Genomic DNA, 7582 nt, shown 5'->3' on the forward strand with positions numbered 1-7582 from the left:
AAACACAGAAAGTTGGTTACTTCCTTGCCTGTTCGAACCGAATGTCCCCAGTGCCCCATCTAAAGCCAGGATTGGACCCGAAGACTTTCTGATTTCAAACCCTTATCCCTTATCCCTTATCCCTTAGAGAAGAATGCTACTTATCCCTTAGAGAAGAACAAGTAAAGACAAAATTTTATTTTGTAGTCATTCGGCTGAAAGTTCATTTTAATCTTAAAAAACAATAGCATCTACAATACTATCAAGGGGGTTTAATGGAAGGAACACTGAAGCAAGGGTCCTGTTTAAAACTGAGAAAAGTTAGTGAACTATCTTTCAGTGCCCGTGCATGCTAAGTAGCTTCAGTCGTGTTCGACTCTTTGCAGCATTATGAACTGTAGCCCCCTCCCAGGCTCCTCTGTCCATGGGGTTCTCCAGGAAAGAATGCTGGAGTGGGCTGCCGTTTCTTTCTCCAGGGGATCTTCCTGACCGAGGGATCAGACCGGGGTTTATTATGTCTCCTGCATTGACCTGCGGATTCTTTACCACTAGCGCCACCTGGGAAGCCTCTGTGCCAATATGAATACACAATAGAAAGTATGATATGGACTACTTAGAACTTTGTCATGTCACAGCTCTGTTCTTTCTGCTGAAATTGCCCATGAAAACTGGAGTCAGTGATGTAGGTTGCTGCCTTGTCTCTCTGACAATAGAAAGAGAAATGATCTGTTTTCTGTTTTTCCCCAGTGTGTCTTTCTTACTGTAGATGCCTGAGCCTCCCTACTGAGGGATACGTTCTTTCTGTAAGAGTGAAGGCTACATACAGTGTATAAGCTTGTACAGTGTAACAGTAGAATTCACTAATCAGTGGTCTTCCTGAAAGTGAGTTGCTGGAGGTAAGAGGATGTAGTTGGAGTTGTGATGAGGAAGGAAATTTCAAAAAGAGAAAGAATGAAGCATTTTGCTCACCAGAGTCAAGAGTGTTTGAACAGGACTCTTCTCTTGGATTTAAGTTCTGTTTCTGTCAAGAGTCTAATACTTTTGATCATCCATTTTCTTATCTTGTAAACTGTTCTGCCACTTCTCAAAGTATTTGAGAAGATCAACTGACGTTCTGTTTTCCCTGACTGCTCATCAACTGTATTAGTTTTCTAGGGATGCCATTACAACATTTTCTAGGGATGCAAGTACAACAAATTGAGTGGCTTGAAACAATGGAAATGGGGACTTCCCTGGCAGTCCAGTGGTTAGGATGCCACACTTCCACTGCAGAGGGCATAGGTTCTATCCCTGGTCAGGGAAGTAAGACCCCACATACCCTGTGGCACAACCAAGAATAAAGGTTAAACAATACACATGTATCCTCTTATAGTTGTAGAGGCTAGACGTTTGAGACTAAGGTGTCAGAAAGGTCGTGCTCTCTGTGAAGGCTCTCTGGCCTCTTTCTACCTTCTGGTGGGTGCTGACAGCCCTTGGTCTTCCTTCGCTGGTAGATGCATCACTCCAATCTCTGTCTCTTTTGTCACCTGGTCTTCTTGCATCTCTGTCTTCATGCAACATTCTCTTCCCAGTGTTTTCACATTTTCCTTCTTGTAGTTCTCTGAGTCCAAATTTCCCTCTAGTCAGTTGGATTAGGGCCCTGATCCTAAGCCAGTATGATGTCATTTTAACTTGATTTTATCCACAAAGATTCTAATTCCAAATAATATCACATTTTAAGTTTTCCCATGGAAAAGAATTTGGGGGGAATACTGTGCAACCCATTTGGGGTTGGACAACATTTTGCCCAACAGCTAATTGTTCTCTTCCATAGCCCTGCCCTCAGACTTCTTCTTATTGTATACTGTCCTTTTAATAACCTCTTTCGCTCCCCTACATATACCTAGAGCTAATATTTGTTGAGTTCTATTTGCTAGCTCTATTTGTTGAATGTAATCCCATTGATTTCTCACAATAGCTTTATGTACTCAGTGTGCTTCAGTCGTGTCCAACTATTTGTGATCCCATGGTCTGTAGTCCACTGACTTCTCTGTCCACAGGATTCTCCAGGCAAGAGTACTGAAGTGAGTTGCCGTGCCCTTCTCCACAATAACTTTCTCCATCTTACAAATGAGGATACTGAAGCCAAAAGATATTAAATCACGTGCCCAAGGCCTTTCAACCGGTTAGTAATAGAGCAGGAATTTGAACCCAGACTATCTGACTCCAGGCCAAAACTATATGGTTAGATTATAACACAGTTTTATATTATTTCAAAGAATTTTAATTTATCATAGAACTGTACAATCTTAGTATCTGAAGTGATATAAAAGTTTTTCAAGTCTGAACTCCAGCCTAATATAAGACTTTAATGTCCATCTGTGATGAGAATTACCTCCTCAGATGGTTCCAGTGATGAACAGAAAACTCATGACTGGTTGGGATATACAAGATACTGAAAATACATTTGCTAATACATGTAAAGTTTTTAAAAGAAAAGGGAAAATGCTACAAGAATCACTTTCCCCCCCCTTTGGCCATGGTCTGCAGCATGTAGGATCTTATGCTGTCAATTGACAAGAAGTGATGGGCCCAAATCATTAAGCCCTTTACTAATATTCTGGGGAGTTTTGACTTTATGCTACAGTTATTAGTCACTGTTCAAAATATGTACGGGAAAGACAATGTCAAGTTTGTGTTCAATTTAATCAGTTTGTGTTCATTTATTGTGAAGTGGGGTAGACTAGGGTGAAATGGAGGGGGCTGAGACTGGTGATGAGAAACCAATTTGCAGGCTATTACAAGAGTGAATAAGAGAAATGGGGCTTCCTAACTGGCTCAAGTGGTAAAAAAATCTTCTCAATGCAGGAGATGCAGGACATGCGGGTTCAATCCCCGGGGGTCTGGAAGATTCCCTGGAGGAGGAGGAAATGGCAAACAACTCCAGTATTCTTGCTGACATAATCCCATGAACAGAGGAGCCTGACAGGCTACAGTCCATGGGGTTGCAAAAGAGTTGGACACAACTGAGCACATCCAGTACAGGAGATAAATGATGACTGTTAATTAGAGAATTATCATGTGTATGTGACAAATTACCTTTAAAATGTTATCCATTGGGAAAAGATGTAATTCTTTATTTATTAAGAATGAAATTGTAATAAGGCATTGATCACAGTTTGGAGCTGTTTTCTCAAGCACTGTGTTAGAAAAATAATATTCTGATTTAATCAACCATTAAGTTACATTATCAGAGAGACTTTATAGTTCCCGTTTTATTAGTGCTTCCTAATTAATCTTTTCTAAAGTACAAGATGTGATCATAATCGCAGATCTCATAATGTAGCTTTATTTTTAACCTCTTTTTCAACTACTTCTGCAGGTTATGTCACCAAAATGAAAACAATAACTAATTCTTGAACCCATGTTACCAAACTGTTCATTCTTCATCATCAAAGCCCTCCTCAAAGCTAATGATCTTTTCTGTCTCCAGGAATAACTCACCGGCTTTAACTCGGAGGCCAGTTTTGGGTCTAGAGTGGCTGGTAAGGTGGCCTAACCTTTAGGCTTCTTGAGTTCATTAGAAAAGTGCTTCAATTTTTAGTTGATAAGCAAGAGTTTTCACCAGCACCAATATCTCAAGTCACTGAATTTATAGCCAGAAACCTGTGTCCTAGTCACCTGTCATCTTTTCCTATCCTAATCAGTTGCAGAGTCCTGCAGTAAGTTTAGTATGAACCTAATCTGCTCCACTCCTACTCTGCAATCAAGGTTATGACACTGGCTGCTTAATTGGCCTCTTCATCCTCTCCACAGTCCATTTTCTGTATTGCAGGCAGAGTGAGCACTCTCACATGTGAATGCAATCCTGACACTTTTTGCTTCAAGTTTTTCTTTTTTCTTTCTTTGAAATCATTGATTTATTTATTTGGCTGTGCTGGAGCATCATTGTGGCATATGGGATCCTCAATCTTCGTTGTGGCATACTGGATCTTTAGTTGTAGCATGTGGGATCTAGTTCCCCGACCAGGGATTGAACTCAGGCTCCCTGCATTGAGAGTGCAGAGTCTTAGCCACTGGACCACCAGTGAAGTCCTTGCTTGACTTCTGCTGTTTTTCAGATAAGGCAGCAGCTATATACCAACCTGCCAGTTTCCCTGCTGCTTCACACCTCTCATAATGCACCTGGAATGCCTTCCTCACCTGGCATCTTTTTAATCTTTCCAAACTCTGCTGAGGTATCACCTCCCCTGAAAAACTTTCCCTGACCCCTAGTTTATTAGTATATTTAGATCCTCTTATCTGGGCCTTCATGACACCCTACGCACATTACAGCACATTAAAATATTTTTTTCTGCTTAGGTTACTATTGTATCCCTAGTGCCTGGCATATAGGAGGTTCTGGATAAATATTTGATAAGTGACTAACACTTATTACTGTAAAGTGACCTCTTATTTACTGTGCCTCCACCCAGACAGCAGGGGGTTGGAGACGAGCAGTAGGTATAGGATTGACTATGGAGCAGGCCTGGCCCTCATTCACTTTTTGAATGGATAACAGTGGCATTGGGGCTTCCTAGGTGACTCAGTGGTAAAGAATCTGCCTGCCAATGCAGAAGGCTTGGCTTTGATCCCTGGGTCTGGAAGATCCCCTGGAGAAGGAGATGGTAATCCATTCCAGTATTCTTGCTTGGGAAATCCCATGGACAGAGGAGCCTGGTGGGCTACAGTCTATGGGGTTACAAAGAGTCAGACACAACTGAGCCACTGAGCACACAGGCAACAGTAGCATGGAAAGTAGCCAGCTGAACTGCCGCCAGCCAGCTCACCTTGTAGCTGATTAGCAAAGGACATAGACAGCTGCTCTAGACGCAGCATGCAGCTATCCATCTACATGATTGACCACAGTAGCACTTTTGAAGCTGACCTCTCAAAGAATATTCCATGCCACATATCATGAACACTCATGACATTGTAATAAGACTTCAAGTAATGAATCAGAGCTTATAATAGGCTGGAATTATGGTGGTGTGTCCCCTTTTACTAAAGGGAAGCAATTCACTAGAGAATAGCACCAGGAACTGTGTTAAGGTCAGAACACATTTGGGCTGATTTATCATACTTTTCATTTCTGAGGAACTACATAATGAAGATTTACTGCTAACTATGAGGTATGGCAAGATCCTAAACCATCAATCACAAAATCAGTTGCCCAAAGCATATTTAAACCTGTAGAGGCAGAGACAATTGGCTTAAGTATTTAACACAGATTTTAATAAACCATACATTGAGCATAAAAGTATGTTTGCTGAACTAGCAACCTATTTCATTAATATTCTACTATAAATGATTTTCATTCTATGCCTACAAATGGATGGGAAAAAAATGAAAGTTTTCTGGTTTTCCCCCAGGCGTACTTCAGGCCAGGATCAGGCTTGGAATAGAACTTAAGGACTTGAAATTTGGGGGGCATTGTCTCTAAAATGAGAGAATGAGACTTTTTTTTGGGCCTTTTCTGATTATTTTTGTCTGTTAGGAGAAGGCAATGGCAACCCACTCCAGTATTCTTGCCTGGAAAATCCCATGGGTGGAGGAGCCTGATAGGCTGCAGTCCATGGGGTCGCTAAGAGTCAGACACAACTGAGCAACTTCACTTTCACTTTTCACTTTCATGCATCGGAGAAGGAAATGGCAACCCACTCCAGTATTCTTGCCTGGAGAATCCCAGGGACGGGCGAGCCTGGTGGGCTGCCGTCTATGGGGTCGCATAGAGTCGGACACGACTGAAGCGACTTAGCAGCAGCAGCAGTTTCAAACAGAAAAATTTGGTATTTTATTCTGAGAGGATACAATAGATAAAGATGGTTGGACTGAACTGATTTTTAAAAAGTAGATTCAAAATAGAATGATTTAAGAGTGTCTATCAGTTACAATTCTATTACTGTAAGCCCTTTTTTACATTCAAGACAATGTAAAGTATTTCTTAGCTATCTGACCGTGTGTAGTAACAGTATGGTTTTGTTGAAGCAACAGTAAGAAATAATACAGCTAAAAAAAACTGTTATTGGGGGAACTTTCGATAAATTATATACTTTTATTATAGAAAAATCGTCTTCTGTTAATGATAGCTATGATTTCTTCATGCAGGCATAATGCTAGATTCTTCATTTCATTTAATCATCACAAATCCTTAATGGCCAACAAAGTGGAAAAAAATTCTTGCTCAGAGAGGTTAAGTAACTTTATAAGGTCATACTGCTCATATATGACAAAACTTGGGATTGATTATCCTATTGCCTCCCACAACCTTTTGAGAAAAAAAATGACAGCTAAATTATAAATGTGGACATCAGGCATGCCTAAAGGGAAGAAAAGCCAGCGCCAAAATATTTAAATAAATGTGTCAAGACATATCTAAAATTAAACAGTACATCAAAGGGTGTGTTTTATTATAAAGGTGTGATTTATTCTGCTACAGAAAAACTATTCCCAGACAGTCTAGATTATGTCTCTAATCAATATGCTTAGTGAGGGAAAGATATATTCCATTTTCTGAAAAAGATCCCACACATTTTAGCTGCAAATAGTTAATTAGTCATTTCATATCCAAAAGAGGAGAGTAATCCTCTAATGTCCATATGGCATATGTTTTCCAAGCTTATTTTTACATTCCCTTCTGTCCTTTAAAACCCCAGCCTGACAAGATCACTTGGCAATATGAGGAAATGTTACCTTGTGTATTCTATCAAGACGTTCATGGAGCCCCTCTTCTCCAAGTCTTCGTCTGACAGAGGTTCTTTTGTCATCTGGGCTGGTTGCTTTAAGTTACAAATTTGAATTACAGGAACAAGGACTGGAAAATTGATGTTAAGAAATTATAACATTTTAGATGTGATCATGGTATTGTGGCTATGTTATTACAAAAAATTCTCTTGTGGAGTTGCATGATGAAATATTTATGGATAAAATTAAATGATACCTGAGATTTGCTGCAAAATAATATGGGAGGGCAGAATTAATTTGTGTGTGTCGGGGGTAGAATTAATTTGTAGATGGGGCAGATTGGCCATGGTTTGCTGGTTGTTGTATCTGGATGATAGCTACTCGAGGGCTTTTTATACTTGTTTGTATACTTTTGTGTATTAAAAAGTAAAAGTTAAAAAAGAAAAGTAAAAAATACAAAATAATTGCATCACTTATTGGGATATATATGCATTTTATGATAACCTTGCCTTCAACCATTTAGGCTGTACATACAGCTCTCAAGGTATGTTCTGAGAGGGTCACTTATCATCCATGGACATCAGTGCATATAGGAAGGACAATGTTTATATTAGGACAACATTTTTATTCCTATTTTGGCATAACTAATGTCATTTTTCTCATTGGGTCTCCCCCCTTACCGCCCCGCCACCCAGATAGCATCATTCTTCCCATTATTTCCTGGTAGCTTTTATTGTGGTGGCTATTGTTGTCATTGTCATTATTGTTTTTCCTGGTATATTGCAGTGGCCACAATTTCAGAGTATGTGAGTTATCCTCCTGCGATTGTGGCAGGGATACATCCTGTCACAATTTGTAAAACACTGATGTGGTGACTGAGTCTGATCACAATATCTTTATC

Source organism: Bubalus bubalis, chromosome 11 (assembly GCF_019923935.1).
Source record: "Bubalus bubalis isolate 160015118507 breed Murrah chromosome 11, NDDB_SH_1, whole genome shotgun sequence".
Classification (NCBI taxonomy): Eukaryota; Metazoa; Chordata; class Mammalia; order Artiodactyla; family Bovidae; genus Bubalus; species Bubalus bubalis.